A 26,499-nucleotide genomic window follows, 5' to 3' on the forward strand; every position below is an offset into this window, starting at 1 on the left:
GGTCTAATCTTTTAGTTTGCTGTTCTCTGGCGCTTCCCAAAATGAGCCATTACATCTCTATTTCCTACTATTTGTTACTCTTTATTTTACTTTGTCTTTTATTTGTTTTATTGCCTGTTGTAATTTTATTGTTGTTTTTAATTTATTTATTTATGATTGGGGTTGGTGCCCATTTTTTATTTTGTACAGCACTTTGGTCGACTGCTGTCATTTTTAAACGTGCTTAGAAATAAAGGTTGAGTTGAATACTAACTAACTTAGTCGACTACAGTTAGTCGCCCAACATTAGCCGTCTAATCACTGGTTCATATCGACAGCTAAACTTGTAGATTAGCCAATTTACGTTTAGACGACGATTTTCCGGTCATAGTGCCTTGCAAGTGCCATTGCCAAGAAACGTCTCCAATGTGTCACAGTTTTGTTTACTTCTACTTCTGGGTTGGTCCATCTGCTACAAACATGGCCTTCTGCCGCAGCAGAGGAGAAGCGCTTCTGACCTCGGTGTCCGTAAACAGGGATTGGATTATTCCAGACCTGCCGCAAGTCTCTCCTTCCTTCATCCTCCATCAAGTGGTGGTACATGATAGCCGCCTTTTTTAAGGTAAGACACTGAAGTTTTGTCAACTAAAATATGTGAAACTTTAGCCGGACTAAGCACTTTGTGCAGTGACTAATGTCAACTGAGTTTCGCGACTAAACAAGATTAGACTACTTTATGAAACCTGGACCAGGGGGAACATACAAATTAGTTATAAATGACGCTTGGCCGATACTCCATTTGATCAATAAATTTACGTTTCAGGTGGACGGTAAGTTTGCAAGCTGGCTGTTCATCCTCTGAACATTTCATCAGTGGGCAATAGAACTTTACCTAACTGTGATGTTAAAAGGGGCACTTTCTCCAATCAGTCATTTCCTTTCTGTTTCCTCAGTTCTTTTTTCACTTGTTAAATGGAACAAATTATATTGTTTCCATAATGTGACAGTTTATTATTTCAGGGAGAAAGCACCCCTCTACATTTACCAACTTTGGGCAAAATTTGAGTGTTCATTCTGTATGAAAATCAAACACAGTCAAATAACAAATTTATATTGCTCAAAGTTTGATTGATAGAGAAGTGGCCTCCAATGCTGGTGGGGTCAAGCATCGAGTGAGGATGCCCCAGTTGTGTACCCGGGGAGGTCTTCCTTATGTCATCCAGCTGGCTTGGGAATGGCTCAAAGTCCCCCAGGAAGAGTTAGATAGGGAAGTGTTTGATAAACTTCTTGTTTTGCTGCGACTTGGATTCAGATAAGAGTTAGAAAATGAATGAAAGTTTGCAATGCTGTCATTCTACCTTTCATTGTAAATGTTGTTGTTGTTTGTTTTCCATTCGGCTGCTCTCGTATTGTCAGGGTCTCCACAGTGGATACAACCAGATCTGCATTGCATTTGGCACAAGTTTTACACCAGATGCCTTCCTGACGCAACTCCAGTGTAATCTGGAGAAACACACAGCTGCTGGTGTTCCAAAGAGGTCTCCCATCCAAGTATTAACCAGGCCCCGCACTGCTTAGCCTCTGAGATCTGATGGGATCAGGCTGACACCGAGCAGATCGGCTGCACCGTTTCATTCTAAATCCTCAATGAAATTTCTGTGCTTCAAGGATTTTTATTGCTGGAATTTAAGTTCTTTGAGCAGTAGATAGCCCAACTATCATATATTCTGAAATAAACAATCGGCTGTCATGTTCCCATATGGGAGGGAATCCTAGGGCATGTCTATGAATCTGCATGTCGTTACTGTGTCTGAATAATTTCCCACAGGAAACAACAGATATGGTGCAACAAATAACAGAATATTTGCAGAGGAATCCTTCAAATCCGGTTACAAGCACCAAAGTTTGACTGTGTATACCTTTTGGTACATACTGTATTTTAGAAAAATAACCATTAGCCATTTGACTTTTCAGTAGGGGGCCAAGTAGGTGTCAATTGAAGAACTGCATAGGGGTAAAAAAAAATGTTCCAATCATATTGAAAGCTATACCACATTATGTGTTTGATCACAAAGATTCCAAAAAGGTATAGTTTGGACTATCTGTGACTGAATGTTATGAGGTAAAAACAGCAAGCACGGCAACAAAGGTCACTTTCAGTTTGTACAGGGGTCATAAGTTAAAATTGCTCCAATTATGGCAAAACATGATGCAAATTATTGGTTGAGTTAGTAGGATTTTAAAAAGGAATAGTTTCCACCATGTGTCATGCTGAGTTATCATGTTACAGAGTAACATATGTCACATGTCATAGAATCCAATGGACGTCAACATTGTTTGTCCTTTACTTTGGAGACCAAACATTCAACACAGTCAGAACTATTCCATTTGTTAATCCTATTAGTTCAACCAATAATTTGCACCACGTATTACCAAAACTGGAGCAACTTTAACTTTTGACCCCTGTAGAAACTGAAACTGACCTTTGTCACCATTCTTGCTGTTTTTACCCCATAACTCCAGAACATTCAGTTATAGATAGTCCAAACTGTACCTTTTTGGAAACATTGTCATCAGAGACATAATGTGGTATCACTTTCAATATGATTGGAACATTTTTAAATTTTGACCCTGTGCAATTCTTCAATTGACCCCTACTTGGCCCCCTATTGAAAATTCAAATGGCTAAAGTTAATTTTCTACAATATGTACCAAAAGGTATACACAGTCACATTTTAGTACTTGTAACCGGATTTGAACGATTCTTACAGTTATCTGTTATACTAAGAGCAGCTGCACATTTTCTGTCAGACTGAAGAAAAAACAGATGCATGACTGTACGTAGATAGTGCTGTATATATTTGTGTTCTTTCATGACTACTCTTGAACATAATGTAACTACCTGAGCTTCTGCAGGTTTGATTAACAAAGAAGTGAAAGAAGGCAGATAACAAAGGAGGAATAGGAGCAATGACAAGTTTTTGTCATTACATTTGGAAATTCTAACTGTAGGCTTGCGTGTGATGAGCTTTGTGAAAACTAAGATAGGGGAATTTTAGTGTTGTTCTATCACACTACAGCTCACTGGTGCAGCGAGGATATTTACGTGAGGTTATGACACACCCAGACACACTAATGGTTGCAGCTGTTCTGTCAGCATGACCCCAAGGGTTCCCTCTGTTTACCGGCTGTGGGGACACACTTGCAGACAGTGACCCAGCTGTGTCTGGAGGATTTACTGCTGATTTCAGGTTCCTTCAATCCTGCACACTTCAAAATGTTTTATGAGTCAGATGCTTTCATGGTCAAGTGGCAATACTTTATGGGCTTTGCTGGCCAGAAGACTTCCATGACCATTTGATGATCGTACAACTGTGATGGCTTGAATAATATCTGGATTTGTCAGCGACTCTGTGAGCACAAGCAGAATGTTTGACTTTGAAAGGCTAAGTGTGGGTTGGTATTGTCACTGAATTACATAAATGTTTGTATAACAGAAGTTCAATTTGCTTGACGTCCATTAATTCACTAACCGTGTGGATTTTGAAGCATTACAGTGCTCATAGGATTCAAAAGGGCATATTGTAGCTAAATATGTTGTTGATGGATGACCAAAGGACATTTGCTACCCATACGCATTTTTAATCAGTGTACTGTATTCTAAAGGTTCCCAGTAAACAAATGAGTTTTGCACTTGCAGAAATACATATTCTGGAATTTGACAAAACTGACTCCATTGACTAAAGTTAGGTTGGGGCAGGTTAATGCACCGGTTGAAAGAGTCCAAGTATCTTGGGGACTTGCAGGACTTAAGGAAAACTGGGTGGTGAGATTGATGATAGTAGTAGCACCATTACCCCAGTGTACCCCAGGTGTGAGATTTCATAGAATTTGTGATTGCAAAACAACTTTCATCCTGGCTATTGATCTTTGAGCTTGAAATGCTAAGTATTTGGACATTACCCCATCTTACTCTGTTTTAATATACACTCAGGTTCGTAGGTAATTGGACATGAATCGGCTGCCATTAATGCTGTTGCTAAGCAACAGGTCAGTCATTATATGGACATGCGACATACACAATACCCACACATAACTGAATTTTATATAAAAGATTATATTGCTGTTAAATTAATATACTAATATTAAATATAAATAGTTATAAAAATGTATTTATTTCTAAACACTTTTCATGTTATAATCAATAATAATAATTTGCTGACTGTTTGGGTGGCATCCTTGTCCTCTGCTGTTGATAGTTGTTGTTGCTGCAGTGCTGAGGCTGGATCTTTATATGTGAGACCTTTTAAGAATGAAAACATTTCACATGCACTCAGGTGCGCAATCATTCCTGGTGTTGCATTGCAATTTAATCCATTTGACATTCAGCCAGTTGCCGTCAAAGTGCATTATAAAAATTATAATGCAGCTTTTGGTCTTTCTTCCCTTCCAGCTTTTTGTCATGGAACTGGACTGATTGTTGCACTTTTGGCACATTTGTGATGAGCAGTTTGCTTTATGCTCGCCGCTGTGCACAGCACATACATGAGTCAACTCATAGTGAACCACATTCAAATGAGGATATGGTTTTATGTTGAGGCCCAGTCCCACTGAGGAGAGGATTAATTGCACATGAATTGAGTATACAAATTTTGGGCGTTCATTGTCGCCCGCAACAAAATTGGCCAAAAATGACAAATTCCTCAGTATGAATTACAGATATATTAATGATGAGATTTATTGTCATTGTCATTACAAGTGCAACAACAATGAGATTATGTCCACACTCACATTTCCACAGACAAAACAACAATTGATCCACAATTATTACTTGTTTACCATAATAATAGCACACATCAGAATTAAGACAACACATATACATTTGACATTGTTTATGTGCACTAAACTTGAAACAGTCCGTTATCCAAATTGAGGCAATGTGAGTGTGTGGTAGCCGCTGCAACTGGAGTCGCGCCGCCGCCAGCTTGGGGGGAATGGGGACCTGCCGCAGCTAAAACTGCGTAGCCCCAAGAGGGGAAAGGGGTGGCGTGAGCGGTGGCCGGGATCGGGTGTATGATGGGGGGACAGGAGGTGAGGTAAAAGGGATAAATGGAGCATGTCTTTTGTCCATGTGTGAGTCTGTCTGTCCTTGGGTACTGGAGTAAGAAAGATAAGGAGGCAGCCAATCTTCCGAAGGCCATAGAAGTTCTTCTGGAGGATAAACAATGGGCATTTTTTCCTTGACAGGCTGATAAGACTGCCGTGTTTGTGGCTGAGCAGTGAAAAACACTTTTCTAGCTTCACATGAACAAACCAAAACCCAATTATGAAAAATTCCCTGGCCTCTGAAATCTTCTCTTGCAAGGCACGCATTTGCTCCGAGATGTTGTCCAATTTGCGTCTGAGTTCAAGGGTTAACGCAGTCTGAGAATGCATCGTCTTGCCCCATTCATTAATTCTATGACAGACAAGTGAGGGGTCGTGGTTTTGGCAGCAGCTGTCTTGCTAATCTTCTGGTAGGTCAGGGCAGCACATAAGCCAATAAATACCAGCCCTCATACTATGAATCCAATTGAGAATAAATCCTCAACGTCCTCCACAGAGAAAGGCGAAAAGCATGTGACCTGCCAAGTCTCCCAGGCGTCGAGAACATAGCCCGAAGGGTACATTCCATCTGGGCACGCAGGGTCCCCCGGCCCTGATGTTCTTGTAAAAAAAAAAAAAAAAAAAAAAATTGGTGTTAATAGCGTTCAGAGACCAGCTGATCAATTCCATAATTAATCCAATGTAGTTTGAAGAATTCACAGCCTGGTGAAGTAGGGACTTTGAAGGTTGGAGCAGAGATAGAGGAGAGAGGAGGAGATGCGACCGCCCTCATCGGAGTCCCAAGCTGCATTGCGTATGTAAGGCGGATGTCATCCGCAACCAAAATTTTGTGCATCTAAAAAATCCTGGCAACAGAAAAACGTGCCTCTGCGGATAATTGTGGACGTGTGCGGATGTCGGCCAACTCATACAAGCATGTTTCATGGATATTGCGGATGTTTAGCGAATATAAACCAGTTCATACGCAAATCTTCCTAAACACCAGTGGGACCGGGCCTTTAGTCTGTGATGCAGTCATGAGACTTATGAAAACATAAAAAAACCAAAGAAATCACATGTACATAAGTATTCACACTCTTTGCTCAATACTTTGTTGACACAACTTTGGCAGCAATTACAGCCTCAAGCATTCTTGAATATGATGCCACAAGCTTGGTGCACCTATCTTTGGGCAGTTTTGCCCATTCCTCTTTGCAGGACCTCTCAAGCTCCATCAGGTTGGAAGGGGAATGTTTTTTTCAGATCTCTCCAGAGATGTTCAATCTCATTCAGCTCTGGGCTCTGGCTGGGCCAGTCAAGGACATTCACAGAGTTGTTCTGAAGCCACTCCTTTGATATCTTGGCTGTGTGCTTAGGGTCACTGTCTTGCTGAAAGATGAACCGTTGCCCCAGTGTGAGATCAAGAGCGCTCTGGAGCAGGTTTTCATCCAGGATGTCTCTGTACATTGCTGCATTCATCTTTCCCTCAAACCTGACTAGTCTCCCAGTTCCTGCAGCTGATAAACATCCACACAGCTTAATGCTGACACCACCACGCTTCACTGTAGGGATGGTGCCTGGTTTCCTCCAAACATGATACCAGGCATTCACACCAAAGAGTTCAATCTTTGTCTCATCAAACCAGAGAATTTTGTTTTCTCATGATTTGAGAGTCCTTCAGGTGCCTTTTGGCAAACTCCAGGTGGGCTGCCATGTGCCTTTTACTAAGGAGTGACTTCTGTTTGGCCACTCTATCATACAGGCCTGATTGGTGGATTGTTGCAGAGATGGTTGTCCTTCTGGAAGGTTCTCCTCTCTAGACAGAAAAATGCTGGAGCTCTGACAGAGTGACCATCAGGTTCTTGGTCACCTCCCAGACTAAGGCCCTTCTTCCCTGATTTAGACAGGTGTCCATCTCTAGGAAGATTCCTGGTGGATCCGAACTTCTTCCATTTATGGATGATGGAGGCCACTGTGCTCATTGGGACCTTCAAAGCAGCAGAAATGTTTCTGTACCCTTCCCAAGATTTGTCTCTTGAGACAATCCTGTCTTGGAGGTCTACAGACAATTCCTTTGACTTCATGCTCGGTTTGTGCTCTGACATGCACTGTCAACTGTGGGACCTTATATGTGTGTGTCTTTCCAAATCATGTCCAATCAACTGAATTTACCCCAGGAGGGCTCCAGTTAAGCTGTAGAAACATCTCAAGGATGATCAGTGGAAACAGGATGCACCTGAGGTCAAGTTTGAGCTTCATGGCAAAGGCTGGTGATACTTATGTACATGTGATTTCTTGTTTTTTTGTTGTTATTTTTTAAATTATTATTTTAATACATTTTCAAAAATCTCAAACTTTCTTTCACATTGTCATTGTGGGGTATTGTGTGTACAATTTTGAGGAAAAAACATGAATATGATCCATTTTGGAATAAGGCTGTAACATAACAAAATGTGGAAAAAGTGAAGCACTGTGAATACTTTCTGGATGCACCGTATTTACTCATCAGTCCTTAAATTTCAGACTTGTAAAGCAGTTAGCACAGCAGGGGGCTCTGCTAATTGGTGCAACAGAAAATAGCATGCAAGCTCTGTGTTTACACTTTTGCTGATGTACAAGATGAAAACGCAACGCATGATCACACACACTCACCAGGATAACTCACAGCTGCTGTCAAAGCTCTGACACACTGTAGATCGATGGAGACAGTGATACAGTAAATACAGATACACAAACAGACAGGAAGAGGCGGGCAAAATGTCTACATATTTCTACCCTCTGAAAAGACACTATATTAAAATCTGTAAAAAGTAAAAATAAAACTATTAAAACACAGATAATGGACTCAGACATATTTGTGGTTTTGTGGATTTTACGGTAATATTTCTGGAAGCAGGTGTCATAGGAGTTGGACTATCAATATGTAGGCCTGGGATTGATGCCAGGTGTGTGCTTCAGGCTACCTATCTGTGTTCTTGGACAAAACACTTCATTTGCATCATCCTACCCCACCCAGCTGTGAATGGTACCAAAAGACTGGCATTTCCTCCAGGGATGCTCTTGTGATGTTTGTGAATTTGTGCCCTTGCTTCATCTGCAACATGAGGGCATCTTGTGGGTTGGAGTTGTGTTGAGAGGTTGGGGTGACAACTGCTGAATTTAGAAAAAAGGAACTTTATTGTCATTGTACATACATGGATACATACAGTGTAATTTCTCCCCTGCATGGAGCAGTGGGCAGCCACAGTCCGGCACCCGACGACCAACTCCACATGTGGAGACGCTACCTTGGTCAGGTGAGTGATTTGCCATGAAGCATAACTTACATAAGAAGCATGAGGAGTCACAATTTCTGGGCTTGCAGTTGTTCTGGGTCAAGACTAAAGCCCCCGTCATACTGAGCACGAACGAGCAGAAATGAAGCCAAATCAGGCTGAATGGGAAAGAAAAGCCAAACTTCGAGGTAGAGTCGGGAAGGACAGACAGTTTGAACACAGTACGAACACCCACACTGCTGTTAGAATGCAGTAAGAATATGAAGAACGCACTTCGAATGCCATACATGTGCACTCCGGTTGACACCCGAAGTCTGAAAGTCTGGGAGACAAACACGAGGAGAGGAGGGGGACAGCAGCGCTGTCATCTGTCCTTCCTCCAAGACATGCCGTGTCACTCTACTGGACTTTGAATGTCATCCAACATATGGACTGTAATCATGTAATGCAGGTCCCCCTGATGTGCGATAAGACTCCACAGCTGCACGGGGCTGTGCGTCATTGGGACTTGCAGATTGATGACTTGAGAACGACTTGACAGTGACTTTGTCCTACCTCTGCTAAGTACTGACTCTCTAGTCATTATTTTGAAAAAACAATTTTTATATTAAACACTGGAAGTCTAATTCTGCATGCAGCAGTGTTAATCAACCAGCCTTTGTTTATGCAAGACCTTTCCCATGTTTTGTCACACCTTCGGTCCTTTTAATTGTATAGGACAATGCTGGGCTTAAAAAAAAAAAAAAGTTGAGAGCTGAAAGACAGTCATGCATGCATTGAGTTTACAATACTAGCAATTTTTCTCAGTTGTTGTCATCAAAGTTTTGTAAAACAAAAACAAACTTGTGTAATGTAATGAGTAGGAGCTATAATTACAAGGGCATGTTTTAGAAGATGAAAATTCATGTGGTGGAGTCCCCCCCCCCCTTTTTTTTTAATGACAAAAGCGTTGCCTCTGACATCTTTGTGAACTTTTTTCAATCCCATGCTGATGCTTTCAAACACATCTGAAAATTGGTCTCCCATGTGGCACCCAATTTCATCACCTCTTGTACCTTCTTGCATTCCTCTCTCTACGTCTCTGAGGACACACGTCTCCTGCACTGACTGAATAAATTGCTGAGAGCAGCGTCACGCTCGCTTTGGGACGTTATACTGAAGTCATCAGCTTCAGCTCAGCAGACCGTGAACATCTAGATTCCCCCCCACCCCCGCTCTGGTTGCTTTGCTCAAAGGAAGTTTTCAAAAACATCTTAAAAACTAATACGTTTCATTTTTTGTGTTTGTATTGCTTTTCCTTTTCGTAGCACCAAATTGACGGCCGAGGGGGAGACAGCGGGTGTCTGCGTGTGTGCATGGGGATCTGTTAGAGAGAACTTTTGATAACTGTGTGAGGGATTATTTCACCTACTGACAGCTGTTTCGTGACGGCAGAATTCACAGCGCTCGCTCAGAGGAAATTGCTGTAGTTTTTGTTTCCAGGTCTGATTGCTGGAGTACAGATTGGGAGCATTTTGGGGTGGCTTGATTTGCGTGGAGTAGATAAAATGGGACTATCCTTCACTCCAGACATCCAGAAAGTTAAGTAGCGTGGAATATTGACCAACCCACCGTAAACACTAAGGGTGTTAAAAACATCCATCCATCCATCCATCCATTTTCTTCTGCTTTATCCGGAGTCGGGTCGCGGGGGCAGCAGCTCAAGCAAAGCCGCCCAGACCTCCCGATCCACACACACCTCCCCCAGCTCCTCCCGGGGAACCCCAAGGCGTTACCCAAGCCAGCCGAGAGATGTAGTCCCTCCAACGTGTCCTGGGTCTTCCCCGGGGCCTCCTCCCAATGGGACATGCCCGGAACACCTCTCCAGCGAGGCGTCCAGGGGGCATCTGGAAAAGATGCCCGAGCCACCTCAACTGACTCCTTTCGATGTGGAGGAGCAGCGGCTCGACTCCGAGCTCCTCCCGAGTGACCGAGCTCCTCACCCTATCTCTAAGGGAGCGCCCAGCCACCCTGTGGAGGAAACTCATCTCGGCCGCTTGTACTCGCGATCTCGTTCTTTCGGTCATGAGCCAAATCTCATGACCATAGGTGAGGATCGGAACATAGATCGATTGGTAAATCGAGAGCTTTGCCTCCTTACTCAGCTCTCTCTTCACCAAAAAAAAAAAAAAAAAAACGTGTTAAAAACATGTGTTGCATATTTCCTTCAGTAAAAGTTTCCCAGTGACTCAAAATACTACTCTGAGAGAATGACAGTTGCTGAAACCAACTTGGAATTGCTAGTATTGTAAACTCAATGCATGCATGACTGTCTTTCAGCTCTCAACTGTTAAAGGAGATTTTTTTAATGCAAGACGTGCGGACGGATTGCAGCGTCGGCTCGCAGCCGCTGCGACGCTCCGCCACAGGAAAAACACCTCCGTTGGAAGCCTTAAGGACAAGTTGGAACATGTCCAGCTGTTAAACAATTTCTCATATACTCACTCCACTGAAAGCCATCAAAAGCCGCCTGGATTTTACAAATGGTTATCAACACGGAGGTGTTTTCCTGTGCCGCCGCACGTCTTTCATTAAAAAAATCTCCTTTAACAGTGGAATATCCGGATAAAATGCTGAAACCGACTTCTTCTGAAACTTCTCTGTTCCCTCACGACGTCCTGGATCAATAGAGCCTGAAATGTGGAGGTTTTCAGCTTGAAACAGGCTGACAACGGCGCCTGGGAGTGCTGCATGTCGTCTTGCACCGTGGGAAGTCCTTAAAGCGACAGTATCACCTCAAAATCTCTCATCAGCTGTTAAAATTTTCACCGAAAACCAGCTTAATTTTTCGAACTGTGTCCACTTCGATGTGTCTCACAAGTTTAGAAAAAAATTTGATCAAACAAAGCGCCAGTCTCTCAGCAACTTCTCAGACAAAGGAATTCCGACGAGGGACTGGACGACTCCTCCCACAAGGAGTGCTCACAGGCGAATGACGTCACCGACAGGCGTGAAAAAACTCACGCATGCGCACGAGGGTTCAAGCATGTCTGACGTAAAAACATATGAATGAAATCCATATAGTTTTTGAAAAAAATAAAAAGGACCTATACTTTATTGACAGCCCTCGTACGTGTTTGCTGGGTGTCATGTGTTTTGAAATGACATTAAATATTGTTAATGTGATTCCACGTGTTATGTATCTCAGTAAGTGATAATATCAGTTATCAAGTTGTTCACCAAAGAATATGGCTTTTTACACCCTTCAGAAAACCATACACCATATTCAAGCCATATTCATTGGTAAAACGACTTGATAACGATTTTATCATATACCTATAAATGATAAATGTTGTATGGTTTTCTGAAGGGTGTAAAAAGCCATATTCATTGGTGAACAACTTGATAACAATTTTATCATATACAGTGGTCCCTCGTTTATCACGGGAGTTATGTTCTAAAAATAACCTGCGAAATCCGCGAAGTAGTCAGCGTTATTTTTTACAATTATTATAGATGTTTTAAGGCTGTAAAACCCCTCACTACACACTTTATACACTTTTCTCAAACAGGCATTAACATTTTCTCACTTTTCTCTCCTGTGTAAACACTCAAAGTTCAAACCTTAGTAGAAAAAAAAGAACGTTTTCCTATAAATAATTATGATGGCTTTTAGAACTAACAAATTAAATTTTAACGATCAACCTACGAGGTTGGACACGTAAGAAATTATTAATAGTGACTCACCAGTATTTCACAGTTCCTCTGACCGTGCCTCTTTGTCGTGGCGCCGCTCCGCTGTCCAGATTGGCTGATTACTCGGGTGGTATGAAAAATATTACCCGTCTGCGAAAAGGGTGTATTGCTATTTATTCTTTAGTGTTTTATCCAATCATATTGGCATATCATTTATAGGTATATGATAATGCAAATAACATGCAGTTATCATGCGGTATGCATTTTCAGAGTCCCTCAATGACAGATATTTGCCCTTGTCTAACTCGGGCAAATATTGGTCATTTTGGGTGACTGGGCATGGATGTCGGGCCTCTGAAAATGCATACCGCCCTCCAGAAGCATGTTATTGTATGGATCCAAGTGCAATATGTAATGCAGTATGGACCCATAGCTCACAAAATGCTGCCGGGAAGCACCAAGGAACATTAAATCAAGTATTTCTGGTTTTTCCTGCTGAATGGCTGCAGTTTAAGTCATGATGGTTTGATAGGCCTAGTTTACCACATTTCACATGAAACTATTTCTGATTGTGATAATAATTAGCAAATATAAATACTGTCTAATTACTGTATGGTTTGGGTGATTAAACTGGATGTATTGACGTGAGATTTCCAAAAAAAAAACTGCAACTAACACCTAATTATAATTGAATTAGCAACATTCTTTAAATCTCCCATGACCTGGTACCAGATGAGCGATTGAAGATTAGATGAGATTCTTTTAATCCACAGTGTGAAGAATTCACTGTCATCCACTGGTGAGGATGGAAAATGTATCAGTTTGTCTTGAAAGTTGTTGGTCATAATGTTACTAGCGCATTTCCTGTGAGGATCCACGGGTTCTAGATTGGGTATTGTTTATAAAATAGGTACCTGACATTTTTCAAGGTTGGCAATAAATTATGCAAAGTTTGTATAATGATTTTAACTAAAAGTGCAAGAAATTAAAATGAGAGAGTTTTGAGAATAATTGTATTTATTATTTGGCACATTTATTTCATGTCATGTTTTACAACGGGCAAGGTTGAGATGTTTCCTGTGTCCTTTGTTGACTGATTAATGGTGATATCAACATCCATTGTTCACTGTTGTTACCGAAAATATTAGTCTTCTCAAGTTTCTGTCTTCGCGGCGTACATCCTTGACACAAAATACATAAGGATACTAAATGGCAAATGTCAGCTCTCCCCAGTTTCTCTGTGATCGAAGTTACACACACGTACACAGAGGCCACTTGGCTTTTAATATATGGATTTCTGATAATATAGCGAGGAAGCCGGGTATTGCCCAGGTGTCAGAATTCATAGATGCTTTGCCTCCGAGAGTGCAGATTTGCAGATGATAGATTCATAATTTGAAAATATAGAGTGTGTGTGTGGGGGGAGGCACTGTCAAGAAGCCTGGGAGGTTCTGTGCGTATGTGGGGGGACATTGCCATGTTACTGTTACTAGGCAACAAGTTAAGTAAAAAGCAGACACACACACATCTGACTTTTCTATATAAAATATTTTTCAAACCTACACTGTGTAGGATTTGCAGCCAGTCTGCTCTGTGTAAGCCTGATCCCATCAGATCTCAGAAGCTAAGCAGTGCAGGGCCTGGTTAGTACTTAGATGGTAGACCTCTTCAGAACACCAGGGGCTGTGTGTGTTTCTCCAGGTAAAACTGGAGTTGGGTCAGGAAGGGCATCCTGCGTAAATCTTCCACCAAATATCAATCTGGATATGGTTGTATCTGCTGTGGTGAGCCTGAACAAATGGGAGCATCTGAAAGGACAACAACACCACAGTGTTTTTAATAATAACATTATAATAATTATGTTATTACTGAACACTGTGCAGGGTTTAGTGTCATCTAAATGGTAAGTGGACTGCATTTATGTGGCACTTTTCCATCTGCATCAATTGTGCCTCACATTCACCTTGACACACACACACACACACACACACACACTGATGTCAGGGTGCTGCCATGCAAGGTACTCACTACACACTGGGAGTAAGTAGGGGATTAAGGACTCTGCCCAAGGGGCCTTAGCAATTTTCCAGTCTGGTTGGGTTTTGAACTGAGGATCGTCTGGTCTGAAGCCCAACGCTTAACCATTAGACCAGGGGTGGCCAAGTTCGGTCCTCGAGAGCCACATTCCTGACACTCTTAGTTGTCTCCCTGCTCCAACACACCTGAATCCAATGAAAGGAAAGGCTCATTAAAAGTCTGCTAACGAGTCTTTCATTGGATTCAGGTGTGTTGGAGCAGGGAGACAACTAAGAGTGTCAGGAATGTGGCTCTCGAGGACCGAACTTGGCCACCCCTGCATTAGACCATCACCTCCCAATCCAGTGCTGAGGTTGTAGATTGCATTCTGTCTTCGCTAGTCACAGTTTTGCTTCACTTCACTTTGGTGATGAGGATTTGTGCTCCCTTGCCTTTTCTATTGATAAGCGGTATGAAAAATGAACTTTTTAGCCTCCACTAGTATACAAATAATGAATGTTTGTGAGTTCAATGGTGCGAATATTTAATGAGGTGAAAGCTGGAACAAACCATTCAATGAGGTGAAGCCGAGTTGAATGGTTTGTTCCAGCTTTCACCTCATTAAATATTCGTACCATTGAAAGAATGTAAAAACATTCATTATTTGTTTTATATAACGGCTAAAATAGATGCTTGTCATTTGATATTTTATTAATTTATAAACAACAGAAAAGGGACTTACATTTTGGTGTTCCACTGCAGTGTGTAGTCCAGTGAGGCTGTGCACTGAAAAAAAGACTTTGTGTAGTTCCTCAGTCCAGCCAAAAATCACATCAGCGTTTCATGTGAACAGGTCTTCATGCATCCAGACGGCTTACAGCGGAGTGGATTTTGTGTGTGTGTATGTTACAAGCAGGGTCACTTTGCTCAACCAAATCATCGTGTCATTGTCCCCCACGCGCTCGCGCGCACACACACACACACACACACACACACACACAACCGGGTCGGTCGACTATGTACGTCCTCAGTGCAGCGAAAAAAATCACATCAGCAATGAGTCCAGCTTTTCTTCTCTTCCTGCTAACAGCCTCCGGACAGCACAGTGTCTGTGTGTGTGTGTGTGAATTAGTAACATCAGTTACTTCAATCAAATTATGTCTCGGGAGAGTCGTTGTCGTGTGTGCGTGCACACACGCAACCTGGTTGGCACTTGTGCGTGTGTGTAGTACCAAAAAAAGACTGTGTATGTCCTCAGTGCAGCGAAAACATGAGTCCAGCTTTTCTTTCTCCCTGTTAACAGCCTCCAGACAGCACAGTGGATTTGTTTTGTGTGTGCGTGCACACATGTGGGCACACACATGTGCGTGCGCAATCGCGTGTGCGCGCATGCACAAGGACGTGCGCACATGCGCGTGTGTGTGCAGAGTGCAATGGTACCAAACGTATGCAACCAAATTTGCACTCTAAATGGAACCAAGCTGCACTCTAAATTCAATGCAGCACAAATGGGATGAATTAATCCATGTCATGTGACATACAAAGAACCAATTAGCTGTATCTAATAATCAATAGACGGTATATGGGAGCACAACCGATGATTCCACTTCTTCTTTTTTAGTCTGCTGGCCACATTAGAAAATGTGAAGGACTGATTAAGTATGTCCATTCTGGGCTACTGTATCAACATGGGGATGTAGCATGGGCAGCCTCCACGAGGGGTCCCAGTCCTATGTACTGTAGATATGAAAGGCTCAGTCTAAGCTTATGAAAACACCAACCCAGTCTCACGGCAAGTCGTGATAGGGTAGGAGTTAGGGTTAGTAATAGTAAGTAAAAAAAAAAAAAAAGTCACGAAAATTTGACTCATTTTGTGACGGGAGCACGAAAAAAAGTGAGACTGGGCTGAAAACACATAGATCCATAGTTGTAAATTCATGATTATGAATGCTACATTCAGTTTCTGTTAATAAACACGCCTAAATCCTTCACACTGTAACATTAAAGTTGAAAATACAAGAACTTCTACTCCAGTTTCTTTTCCAAACCAGAAGTGTGTGATTTCTTTGTCTGCTCCTGTTTTGAGTTTGGGTCACTACATATGCCAGTTTTACACCAGATGCGCTTTCCAGGAGCCTATGGATACAGTACATCCTGATTGTGTCATGTCATGGCACGTCACATCCAGATGTACTGAGGAGCAGCAGGAAAAAAAGTTTAAAATCTCTTTTTTCCACCTGCTTTTTTTATATTTTAAGTCAAGTTGTGTTGGGTTTCCACCAGTGTTTGTTGACATGATTACCAGAACTGTATTATGTACTTGACTGAAGCCCATGAATTAACACAATGCTGCCCATCATCTAATTAACACTTGCTTAATTATACTTTTGGTGATTAAAGTAAGCATTTTGTGGCAGAGTGTTTTCATTGTTTAAGTGGCTGCCAAACTGTACTTCAGACTTGGCAACACAGAAAACCCAGGGAAAGCAAAAAAAAAAAAAAAAAAAGAAAACAGGAAACTTGATCTGTCCCAATTTTTATGATATGTGCACTGATGAAAAATTGTTCTTTCCATTCCGTTCCAGTAAAGTAGGTCCCGATGATCTTTACGCTATAATTTTGTTAAAAATATACAAATGTACATTTCACAGAGTTCAACTCAAAAAATCTACACAGCAGCGAGATATAAATCCAAGGTGGAAAAAAAAAAACATTCATTATTTGTTCAATAAGAAGAGGAATTCTGGTTCTGGTTATATGATGGTGCCTGATTTGGTGAAATATGCCAGTATTTAATCTATGCTTGCAGTCTTTCCATTCCACAAATTGGCCACGGACAGTATGCATGTATTGGTATGGTTGTATTTGTTACCGTTCATGAATTACATGTATTCCCTTGGTTTGTCTTGACAAGAGTTAGGCCCAGTGCCTACACTGAACCTGTTACCTTATTACCACAATATATTTTTGAAGCTTATGTGTAAAAAATTCAAAACACTCTAACTTTTCAAATGCAACAAAATTGTCTTGAATTGTCGTTGATGTTTGTATGCTAGTACATGAATGAACATAAAAGGCACAATTATTTTGCATTGGCCAGTTTCTCAACATTATGACATCTCTTTGTATTTTTTCATGGATTCTGACATTCAAAGCTTTCCTTTTTTTAGTTTGCAAGTTTTCCTCAATTCCAAGAAGACTGTTGTTTTTCCACGTCACAAGAGGATATGGTTTGATTTTCTTTATTGAGAGTCAGTCAAGGTCTTTTTGAGGAGATTCAGTTGTGTTGGTGAGCTCCATCTAATCATTACTGTTCTCATCACAATTAATTTAAATTCCCTTTTAGAGTAATGGAAATTTAGTAATGGAAACTGGCAGGGCAGCAACGGATGGACAGCGTGCATGGAAGCAACTTATTTTAAATTATGTGCTCCACATCTGCCCTATAGACAAGAAAAGCATGGAAAGCTTGATGATGATGATGATTATTATGAAGATAATAAACTATGTGGAAATTATATAAGGTTTCTGTGGACATAATTTGGCTTGCTTTGGGTGGTTGCTATAACAACAGAAAAGGAAAACAGTAATTTATGACATGCAATATAGTTTTTGGGGGTATTCTTCTTTCAACATGTAAAAAGTGCACCATGTGCACACTTCATGCATGTGGTGGGAGAAAAAAGCTGTTATTTAGTGTACATACTGGAAAAGCATGGACATCTTATTCCATACTTTTTTTTTTAACTTGAGTCCTCTTGAAGACAAAATTGGCATGGCAGCATTGTCGCCCACATGGCTCTGTGGGTCAGGCCCACACCTCACAGCTGCATTGTTATGAGTCACATGTCCTCACGGGGGCTCAGGAGGCGGTCCGCATACGGGACTTGGACCCAGTGTATACCTGCTGGCAGGTCTACTTAGCTTTTAGAAATGTGACATAATAAAAAGAAGAACATCTTCCAGTATTTAACTTTCTTGGATCAAATCTCCTCTCAGGTACATCGTGTTCACATTTCTGTTGTCTACCAAAATTACACTTGGTTGTATTGTGTGACACACTTTAGATTTCATGCTAAAACTTGTAAAACATATTGTCTGGCTTTTGTAAACAGAACTCTGTGTTCCTCCTCAATCCTCACAGTTCATGCTGGAAGTTGTCATCTGACACTGGCTCCCATTTATTATGCTGTCATCTTTTATTTTAGTTTCCCACATTCGATAACATCTTATCTGTCTGTGCATGACAAGCCTGACTGGCCAAGTCAAGGTTTTGTAACACAGGGACCTATACCTCTGGCTCCAAAATAATTTGACCTATGATCATTTTTGCCCTCAGTCTTGGTCAGACTGACCACATTATCATAAAAAGCCAAAAACTGGCTTGAAGGGATGTGGAAACTTATTTTTGTTTCTAAAGTTTTGTGACCTTTAACCTTGGCTTTGACATTTTTTCCTTTGATGGTGATTGCTGACAGTGACGTTGACCGTAGTGACTTATGTATCCTTCAGTACAGCCATATTATGGACACATAATAGTTACAGCATTGTTTTTGCATGTATTTTATTAGGCAAGCTCTGTCTCTCTGTATGTGTGCAAACATGTGTGTGTGTATATATATACACACTTATGTAAAAGTTTGGGCACCTCTGATGATTTCCATGATTTTCCTTTATAAATCATTGGTTGTTTGGATCAGCAATTTCAGATAAATATATCATATAGCTCACCAAACCAGTTTTACGTTCCAATAATTAGTGCGGTTAGCACTGTTGCCTCACAGCAAGGAGGTCGTGGGTTCAATTCCCATGGCCTTTCTGTGTGGAGTTTGCATGTTCTCCCCGTGTTTGCGTGGGTTTCCTCCGGGTGCTCTGGTTTCCTCCCACATCCAAAGACATGCTGGTTAGGTGGATTGGAATCTTTAAAATTGTCCTTAGGTGTGTGTGTGGGTGTGTCTGTGTTTGTTTGTCTGTTCGTGGCCCTGCGACAGACTGGCGTCCTGTCCTGGGTGTACCCCGCCTCATGCCCTATGACTGCTGGGATAGGCTCCAGCCCCCCGCGACCCTTAATTAGACTAAGCGGTAGAAGATGAATGAATGAATGAATGTATTCAAATCAATAAAATGACAAGGGTGCCCAAATTTATGCACCTGCCAAATTTTGTTTAAATAATTATTGCACACTTTCTGTAAATACTAGAAACTTCATTTCACTTCTCAAATATCAGTGTGTTCATCTGATATATGATATATTTAACTGAAATTTCTGATCCAGACAACCAATGATTTATAAGGAAAATCATGAACATTTTCAGGGGTGCCCAAACATATTCATTCATTCATTCATTCATTCATTCATTCATTCATTCATTCATTCATTCATTCATTGATAGATAGATAGATAGATAGATAGATAGATAGATAGATAGATAGATAGATAGATAGATAGATAGATAGATAGATAGATAGATAGATAGATAGATAGATAGATAGATAGATAGATAGATAGATAGATAGATAGATAGATAGATAGATAGATAGATAGATAGATAGATAGATAGATAGATAGATAGATAGATAGATAGATAGATAGATAGATAGATAGATAGATAGATAGATAGATAGATAGATAGATAGATAGATAGATAGATAGATAGATAGATAGATAGATAGATAGATAGATAGATAGATAGATAGATAGATAGATAGATAGATAGATAGATAGATAGATAGATAGATAGATAGATAGATAGATAGATAGATAGATAGATAGATAGATAGATAGATAGATAGATAGATAGATAGATAGATAGATAGATAGATAGATAGATAGATAGATAGATAGATAGATAGATAGATAGATAGATAGATAGATAGATAGATAGATAGATAGATAGATAGATAGATAGATAGATAGATAGATAGATAGATAGATAGATAGATAGATAGATAGATAGATAGATAGATAGATAGATAGATAGATAGATAGATAGATAGATAGATAGATAGATAGATAGATAGATAGATAGATAGATAGATAGATAGATAGATAGATAGATAGATAGATAGATAGATAGATAGATAGATAGATAGATAGATAGATAGATAGATAGATAGATAGATAGATAGATAGATAGATAGATAGATAGATAGATAGATAGATAGATAGATAGATAGATAGATAGATAGATAGATAGATAGATAGATAGATAGATAGATAGATAGATAGATAGATAGATAGATAGATAGATAGATAGATAGATAGATAGATAGATAGATAGATAGATAGATAGATAGATAGATAGATAGATAGATAGATAGATAGATAGATAGATAGATAGATAGATAGATAGATAGATAGATAGATAGATAGATAGATAGATAGATAGATAGATAGATAGATAGATAGATAGATAGATAGATAGATAGATAGATAGATAGATAGATAGATAGATAGATAGATAGATAGATAGATAGATAGATAGATAGATAGATAGATAGATAGATAGATAGATAGATAGATAGATAGATAGATAGATAGATAGATAGATAGATAGATAGATAGATAGATAGATAGATAGATAGATAGATAGATAGATAGATAGATAGATAATGTCCCTTTGGCAGGGGAATTGTTCCAGACCACTGAAACACAGTGATAATTAATTTAATTAGGGTCAAATGTCAAAACAGGAACTTTCAGAAGAATCTGCTGTGAGGGGTGAATCATGATAGTCAAAGGTCAAAACTGATGTTTCTCGCCATTATCAGGAGAAGTATTTCATTGTAGCCAAGAGAAATGTTGGGTTCTCCCACAAATTTAAGCCTAAAATCTGCTCCCCAGCCTCAGTGGTTAGTGACATCTGAATAGTGGAAGAATTTGGTGCCGTTACCATCGTAATGGTTAAGTTTCTGACAAAATGTTCCATTTGAGGTTCCAGAAACAGCAACATTAAGAGCATAGAATCAGTATTTGCTCAAATGTGTTATGTCCATGGAGGTACATGTGGACTGATGGATTATAGTATTATAGTACTATGTGCAGTTTTTGAAAATTTGGTTTTGAATTTCAAGAAGTCAAGTGCATTTATTTGAGTTGGTATGCTGCTTGTGCAATAAAATAACAAATGACTTAACACCTAAACAACCCTGTCCCTTTTGTCTTTCAAAAAAATTTTATCATAATGTTTTTTTTAAATTAAGTTTACTTAATTGATTAGCCAATCAAATTCACAGTTAATTTAATGTGTTTATTTAATTTCCTGGTTTTCCCCTAAAATGGAATGGTGCCTAACATTCTTCTTTCATCTCCTCCCGTTAGGGGTCACCACAGCAGATCAATCATTTCCATCTCACGCTGTCCTCTTCATCTTCATCTATCACCCCGACACCTGCATGTTCTCCCTCAGCACATCCATAAACCTCCTCTTTGGCCTCCTCCTTCTCCTCCTGTCTGGTGGCTCCATCCTCAGCATCCTTCTCCCTATATAACCTGGGTCCCTCCTCTGCACATGTTCAAACCATCTCAATCTCACCTATTCGACTTTGTCTCTAAACGGTCCAACCTGAGCTGTTCCTATGATGTGTTCATTCTTAATCCCGTCCATCCTCGTCATTCCCAAAGAAGATCGCAGCATCTTCAGCTCTGCCACCTCCAGCTCTGCCTCCTGTCTTTTTGTTAGTGCCACCGTCTCCGCCGTACGACATAGCTGTTTCACCTACCATCTTGTAAACTTTCCCCTTCACTCTTGCTGATAGTCTTCTGTCACAAATCACTCCTGTCACTTTTCTCCACCCACTCCACCCTCCCTGCACTCCCTTCTTCACCTCTCTACCACCGCCTCCATTACTTTGGACAGTTGACCCCAAGTATTTAAACTAATCTACCTTAAACACCTGTCCTTCTTGAAACTGCACTATTCCACTGTGGTCCCTCTCATTCACACACATGTACTCAGTTTTGTTCCTACTGACTTTCATTCCCCTTCTTTCCAGGGCATATCTCCATAATACAGATCACAATGCCATCAGCAAACATCATACTCTTGTCTGATCTCATCTGTCAACCTGTCCATCACCATTGAGAACAACAAAGGGCTCTACAGTGGATCCTGGTCCTCAGGAGCCCCTAAACGAGATATTTTTCATTGCTCCCTGTTTTGAGCAGAAGATGAGCTGATTAGCTCATTCAGATGTGCTCGGCCAATGAAGCAAGAACAGGCATCTGACAGAGATAAACAGCTGTGGGTAGAGCAGGTGAAATAGAAAATGTGCAGTGATTTCTAAGAAGATTTCTTCCTGTTTTGGACTGGTCTTCACTACTATTTTACGGTTCTTCTGCTTTTTTCATGTCCCTAAAATTGAACAGTTTCTACATATTTCACTTGGATCGAACCTTCTCATCAATTTACTGAAAACTGACTCACAAGTTGTCAAAAAAAAGACTTTGTTGCTGCTGCGGTTGAGATTTCAGAGTATAGTATACTGTATAACTGCACTCTGACACACTGAGACAGCACTTCAGCATTTGCTCTTCACAGTTTATCTACAGCTTTTTGCAGAAGAAACCACACTTGCAGCGCACGTCTCATTATCTGTTCTATCTTCTCACTTTGACGTGCCGTCCTCTGCCAAATCTCCACACACCGTAGCTGCCTGCTTCCTTCAGACTCACATTTTTAATTCATTTTCACAAGTGTTGTTTTTGATATATCAAGTTCTTCCATGAATGCTGCAGACTCACACGTGTTCAGTTTTATTTGCAGGCTTGGACTAAGATTTCCACACGATGCCACATCAGCTGATGATACCTTGGCATTGATGAAATAACAGGCAGCTCTCTTGCTTAGTTAGGCCTGTTCACCTGATATTTTTCTGAATGAGCAATATGTTACTGGGATTAATTTGCAGCGGGCCAAACTAAAATACGAAATGGGGGTAAAATGTAATGAAATGGAGCAAAATTGAGTGAAATGGGGACTGATAATTAGGAAATGGGGTAAAATGTAATGAAAAAGAGCAAAATCGGGCCTAAAATTATGGTACTTTTGTCAATTTCCCTGAGGAAGTCATCCCAAGAGATTAATAAAGTTCTATCTAATCTAATCTAAAAAGCACGTCTTGAAAATAAAGCATAGACTTTATTGAGAAAAGACATCGCTCTCCGCTCTCTCTGTACAAGAAATCTCTTTAGAATGATGAAACATGTGCAAATATAAAAGAATGAAATAAATCTGATCAATGGCATGCATGTTTTATGTACATATAAACAGGGCCATTGTTGGGTCAGTGGCTGAAGTTTTGTTTCTTGAACACCAGACGGCACCCCCGCCCTGAGTACATGTACGGAGCGCATTTCTGCATTTCCAAAATGCCACAAAAAACTCACCAAAATAAATAAAAGTACATAATTTACTCATATTTGGAGTCAGTCTGGTCCATTTCTTTACATTTTACCCCCATTTCATAATTATTTTGTATTTTAGTATACCCGACTTGCACCAGTCATATTGCTGCACTGTGCCAGAGCTTATTAAAAATGACTCAGGCCTCTTCTGTGTGTTCTGTTCATCTCATCGACTGTACATACTGGACAAAATCTCTGTGATATCACCAATACGTTTTTGGAAACAATACTGCTAAGGCTAACATACTAACTTTGACTCAGCTGTTCGCTTAATGCAATTTTTGGCCACTGGCAGGTGTTTTTTTTTTTTTTTTTGGCAATGGACGGCTTGTTTGTTAATGTTAGAATGTATGACCAGCATTTTACCTTTACAGTTGGTGGACCTACAGTTACCAAGCTACCTGCTAATTAGTGCTAACCTGGTGCTAATGCTGCTAACATATAAATTAAATAGCAGAAAAAAAATTCACTCAATGAAAATACTGAAGCTCGACATCTTTGATGAACTGTTTGTACAATTAACTACACAGCAAGCCATATTGTCTCAGATATTTGTAAAAAAAGTGCTCACAAAGAAGAAAAACAGTTAGTCCACAGCAGCTAGCAGCTGCTGTTTGTAGGGCCTTGACTGTTGCACACAGTTGTCACCCAAAGCGACCCTGACCCCTAAGTATTTATAACTTTATGGATTAGATAGTTTATACTGATGACTTATATAAAATTATTTGGTTGCAAGCCTCAAGAAAACATTCAAGGAATTGTGAGATTTGCACTTCCACGTCAGTTTCATTTTTCAACATCGGAGGTTGGAGCTTATTTACTGCGTATTTTGATTGAGGTCTTTCCTGCATTCATATCTTTCTGCACTGCCAAGTTGTTTAAAGCACAGCTAAAGTACAAAAAAGGAAGTGTATCCACTCAAATATGCAGGGAGTCCTTCAATTTATTTATATTATTATTATGATTTCTGTATCCAAAATATACTGCATATTTTTTTTCTACACTCCAAGGTTTTCTACAAGGGGCTGAAAGCCTGTGTGCCCGCTGGTGTGGTGTTTGATTGATGCATTCTCTCTCCATCTATGTGATGTGTTCACTGATGCAGCGGTGATGGAGTGAGATACCTCTGCTGAAGCTGATCTAGAGAGCAGCTGGTCTGTGTTCTCTGCTCACACAGCGCCTTCGCCGTTGTTTTCCCCATTACATTTTTCTTCCCTCATTACGACTTGAGGGAGTTGTGTTGATGGTTTAGCTTTCGGCGGATAGCGGGTCTTACCGAGCGCTTTTCCAGCTTATAAATTCTTTTTTCATGATACCCTGCCAGAGCTTAAATGCACTTTAAAGGAATTTAAAATGAGAACGTGCAGACTTGTTGGGTCTTTCTCTGGCTGTTGACATTACTGCATGTCTGATTTTGACATGATGATGGATGCAAAACTGAAGTGAGATTATTGTTATTTGACTGTAATGAACATCGCAAGCATTGTAGACCAGATGCAGCCTGGAGGCTCAGTTATTTAGATGGTTCTTGTGCTGGGTGAGATAGACGCACCTGTTGTAGGAACATTTGCATGGGAATGCCTCATTTCCTGCCTTAAGCAGCTCTCACACCTGGCCTGAGTTTTCCCCTTGGTGGAGGTGAAATGTGGGGATGGTTGATTAAAGTTGTACTGATTCAAAAATTTCATGAGTCGTGTCGGAGTCCTATATACCTTATCGTGACTTCGGGGGACTTGGTGTAGGTATAGTGCTACTTGCCATCCAAATTTCACACTGTGCACGAAAAGAGTTACCCTGAGCTGTCCTCAGTTGAGAATAGAGTGTACACAGTGTTAGTTAGGCCAAGTTACACTGGTGCCCCAAATTAAATTAGGGTTTAATCAATGTGATTTGGTATTTACAGAGTTCTGGTGGAAAAAAAGAGACTGTTCAGCTTGATTGTGTCAAACTCAGCTAGGTGAGCATGCCATATACTTAAGACATTCTAGAGTATAACAATCTGGTCGAAAAATGCTTTTGGTCGTCATAGCTACTTTCCCTATTCATGGCAATAATTAGTTTACGTTGATTCAAACCATAAAATTGTGTGTATTTAGGGGCATGGTGGATTTTTCTGATAGCTAGCATCTAGCCAATAAAAGGCTGTTAGCATCCACCTGCTAACAAGCCAGTAGGTCCTTTCTGGGCATTTTAATACAAATATTAGAAAATACTGTTTGCTGTGTGGTTAATCCAGTGAAATGTTAAAATGATTTAATTTGTAAGTTTGCACCATTAGCATTAATTAGCAGATATCGAGAGCTGGTAACATTAGCTACACTGATGGTCTCATGGTTACTGACTATTATCAAGTATTATATGACGGCTGAGTGGATCCTTGTCATTTGATTGGTGCTTTGTATGTCACATGACATGGATTATTCATCCTATTTGTGTTGCATTGCATTTAGATTGCAATTTGGTTCCATTTAGAGTGCAAATTTGGTTCCATACATTTGGTACCATTGCACTCTGCGCGCACACACACACACACACACACACATACACATGCGGACACACGCACACACAAAACAAATCCACTACACTGCACGCGGGACGACGATACAAAGGGGAAGACGATTTGATTGAGCTAACTGACAGTGCTAGCTCTTGTAACACACACAAACACACAAAAAAACCACTCCGCTGTAAGCCGTCTGGAGGCATGAAGAACTGTTCAGATGAAAAGATGAAAAGCTGATGTGAGTTTTGGTGGACTGAGGAACAACGCAAAGTGTTTTATTTTTTTATTTTTATGGAAGTACGAAGTCAGTGCACAGCATCACTGGACTGCACGTCACAATTTGAACTCCTATTTAAAGTTCGTGTTGAACTTTAGCAGCAGTGGAACACAAAATGTAAGTCCCTTTTCTGTTGTTTCTAAATTAATAAATTATCAAATGACAAGGATCTATTTCAGCCGTTATACGAAATAAAAAAATTAATGTTTTTACATTGTTTCAATGGAACAAATATTTAATTCAGTCAAGCTGGAACATACTGTTCAACTCAGCTTCGCCTCAT

The 26,499-nt window shown here is 40.3% G+C and overlaps 1 protein-coding gene and 1 pseudogene across 1 annotated transcript in view; both read left to right on the plus strand.

Annotated features, from left to right (window-relative positions):
- The window catches only part of asic1c (acid-sensing (proton-gated) ion channel 1c), a 337,041-nt gene that overhangs the window by 114,411 nt on the left and 196,131 nt on the right, over positions 1-26,499 (plus strand). The window lies entirely within an intron of this gene.
- Positions 13,588-13,706, plus strand: LOC117522704 (annotated as a pseudogene).

Source organism: Thalassophryne amazonica, chromosome 12, assembly GCF_902500255.1.
Source record: "Thalassophryne amazonica chromosome 12, fThaAma1.1, whole genome shotgun sequence".
In the NCBI taxonomy this organism is placed as follows: domain Eukaryota; kingdom Metazoa; phylum Chordata; class Actinopteri; order Batrachoidiformes; family Batrachoididae; genus Thalassophryne; species Thalassophryne amazonica.